Below are 3,735 nucleotides of genomic sequence, written 5' to 3'. Positions count from 1 at the left end.
TACAACTTTTAGATGCATTTTTCCGTCAGACTGCATTTTCATAGAATTCCGAGTAGCTAAACATCTCTAGTTCAAAAACTATTTAAGATAATTTCATGAAAATTTCTGTGGAAAATCTTGAATGGTGCTTTAGTGCAATAAACCTAATCAAAGTACAAAGGTAAATTGACCATTCCATGATAGGCATGCTTCCAGTTCTAGAATGGGCCAATTATATGTTTAGGTGAAAGTTTTTCATTATTTGACATGGTTAAAATCATGTTATATAGAACATAACGTTGCACAGATCTATCTATGCATAAAATATCCTGAAATTTCAGGGCCACAGGATTTTCGTTATAGAGTTATTGCTGCAAGTCAGGAGGGAAGGGTAGACTCTATTGCTTTCCGGTATTTATTCGTGACTGACTCATCACTGTCAGTGTAACGTCATATAGCAATGAGTGAGCGCTTCAAGTGGCCTATTCAGATTACGCCATTGAAGAAGGACAACAGAGGTTAAGAAAGACCACAAAAAAAGGCTATTGTCGCTTTTGTTCGCTATCCAAGTGTAGTTGTGTGCAGTTTGTTGTTGCTTTTTGTCTGTGTGCATTATCTGTTTTAGTTTTGTGAGCGCGTAATCGTGTATTCTTGTTGAATTTTGTTGCGGGTAAGTGGCGGGACCGCGATCTTGAAAACGGGACGAGAGAAGTCAACGTAAAACGTTCGCGTTTTCTCTCGTAAATGTCTCACCAATAGTCTTGTTAATAGGGGGTTTTATGCGTTGATAATATACGTTTAATCCGCGTGTCTTTCTGTGTCGATTGAACCAGCCATTCCTCTTATCAATCCGTTTGAGTGTTGGGATGTTGTTTATTTCTTGACTTCCATCAAAATTTCCCTGTTATGTGATCGGTTTTTGTCTGTTTGAAGCACCTGAGGCTGAAATTGTGAAAAGAATTTCGTGCGTTGAAAATCTGTACATAAATACACTGCAATGATATGTTTTTACGTAACTGTATAAAATTACCCCTTTCTCTAAACGGCAAAACCAGCCAACAAACGAAGCACTCTTCACTAGCGATAGCCAAATGTTCAATGATGAGCGGTACATGTAATGTATTTGTGCAAAAGACATGAACTAAATTGCAAAATTTTTCATGATAATTTCTTTCTTTTAGGAGACAAGTAAAACAAAAAGCCATATGTTCGATGCAAATAAAGTATCATATCATACTTTATTGCCTGCAGTCTGGCTCCAAAATCACTTCAACCCCTTCAAAGTCATGGACGGACAGGTAGTCGGACGTTTTGTCGACATAGCCCACTTTGTATTCCTTGTCGTCTGACGTGACATCTTGACCTAACCGACTGCATCGAACAGCGACGGAGCTACAGATGTAGACACCAAACAGTTGTAATTGATGCCCCAATACATCCTTCAACGGAAATGTCATAAGCTGTAATTAAGAATACTACAATAATATTTCCAGCCTAAAATCGGCAGAAAAATAGGAATATTCAGCCTGGGCAGGAAAAACAATATTCTAATAAAAAAGAAAGAGTGTATCTTTACCCATTCTTGTTCGCATATGCATCTCTCTAAGAATTTGAGCCGTTCGAGCACAGCACATGTATGTTCTAGTGACTATAATCCGACAGTTCGACATCGAAATCAATGAATTAATTGCATGTGACCCACAAAATGAGTTTGGAAAGAATGTTTGATAAATGTGGTGGCAATTAGAAAGATTCAAATTCCCTAAATGTTTTTACTTACATGATACATATTTGAAAGTGTACGCCTGTCTAATAAATCTTATCCGTTATAAATATAAATCTATTAGCGTTCTATCACGAATGCCGTTCTCTGATTGGCTACGCTACTCACTATCTAATCTGTGGTAGATAGTGAGTAGCGTGGCAGTCAGGGGCGTAGCGTCCATATACGCACGTACACCCGTGCGTACAGTTGAAATCTGGAAAAAAAAAAGTTTTATTCCCTTATAGCATTTGTCAAAGTTACGATAAAATAGGACAGATTTTTAAATTTCGAATTATACTGGCCTGTGTGTTTGTTTTCCCAGTACCTTTTAATTAATCCATAAACGACAAGAGACGTTATTTGGCTCCCTAGACTTGTTCATTCTCTAGCTGTTTTAGGAAGCCAACACCCTTTTAGCTTTAATTCTATATTCCAGCGAAGCTCACTGAGCTAACAGAAAGAACCGTTAATGATATCTACTGCTACTTCGGCAGTGACATGGACATCTCTAAGGGCGAATTCAAATCCGAGGTCAAAAGATGGGGGCAAAAGTGGAGTGGAATGGATGGTAATGTGAAGCCAAAGACTTTGGTTGAGACTCTTGATCATGACAACCCTCAATTCTATCCCGGAGTTAATTTATGCTGCTGTGACAACATTGTTGACGTACCTGTATCAACTTGCACTGCAATCTCGTTCCCAGTCTCCGTTCCCCTTGATCAGCGGTCGGAAACGAGAGCTCTAGAAGCAACCATTTCAGGCGTGCGCCATAGATGCAGACTGCGCAGTGAAACCGGATGGGCAGAAGTCGGTTATTTCAAAATGGTTGCTCCCAGAGCTCTTGTTTTCCGACCGCTGGTCAAGGGGAACGGAGACTCTGGGAATGAGATTGCTTGCACTGCTGAGCGTAGTTTCAGCAGTATGAAGAGATCGAAAACGCCCTTACGAAGTACCATGGCAGATGGGAGATTGAGCTCTTTAGCAATTTTGCACATTTCCAAGCACAAGGACGTTGACATTGATGATGTTATAACAGAGTTCGCCCGTCTAAAGAGTGCACGTCTTGCCCTGTTTTTACCACTGTCTTACCCCATTTTTTGTTGTAGGTTACCGAAAACTCTAAAGATGGGTAAAATAAACAACCAACTACGGCATTTTCCGTCGCATTTATTTATAAAAAAATTTCCGCGGAAATAGTTGGAAATGGCATTTCCGAGACCCTAAATTTCAAAATTTTCTGGGGGAGCATGCCCCCAGACCCCAGGAATGGTATATCGAGGCAATTTGGACGAACAGTCAGCAAATGCAAGGACGAATATAGATACAGCTATCTGCATTTTAAAAATGATGGACAGGACAAGTTAAGGTGGTATGATACCGTAAAAAAGACAAAAAGTTCAAAATTCTAACTAAAATTTTTATTGCTAGAAAGGTCCACATTTCACTTTGTATTAACGCCACAGTTTAATTTTTCGTGAAAATGTGATTTACTCGTTTTTGAGACCAGGTCTTTGGTTGCTAGGGGCAACGGGTTTGTTTTTATCTTGTTTAGAGTGAAGAAACAATCCCCGCAATGGTTGTTGATTGTGATTTTGTTGCGTGACAAGGGACTTTCTTTTAGCCCATACATGACAACGATTGCCCTGTGGTGGTTGATGTGCCTGCGAAACACGATAAATTGTCATTGCGAAAATCACAACAATGCTAGGAGCGCGGTGTTTTGAGTGTTTTTCTCCTGTTTCTCGTTCTTTTTTCACGTTAACAACCATGCCTTCTAAGCAACGTGCACCAAGGCGTCCTAAAAGGAAGTTTTCGGGAAATAAATTCACGAAACCTTCGAGAGAAAATGCCAAAAGTGGGACGAAAGAAGCAAACGAAGAAGCACGTGATTCGAATACTCGCCTCGGTTAGCATATTAAGAAGTCCGTGTCTTCGAAAAAGCTTCTGCCAAAGTCTGACGGTATGGAATCAAAACCTCGCAAAATGTATTC

Source organism: Orbicella faveolata, unplaced genomic scaffold, assembly GCF_042242905.1.
Source record: "Orbicella faveolata isolate gen_17 unplaced genomic scaffold, um_ofav_v1 contig_46, whole genome shotgun sequence".
In the NCBI taxonomy this organism is placed as follows: domain Eukaryota; kingdom Metazoa; phylum Cnidaria; class Anthozoa; order Scleractinia; family Merulinidae; genus Orbicella; species Orbicella faveolata.
The sequence above is the reverse complement of the archived record's forward strand: the minus strand, read 5'-3'. Positions refer to the sequence as shown.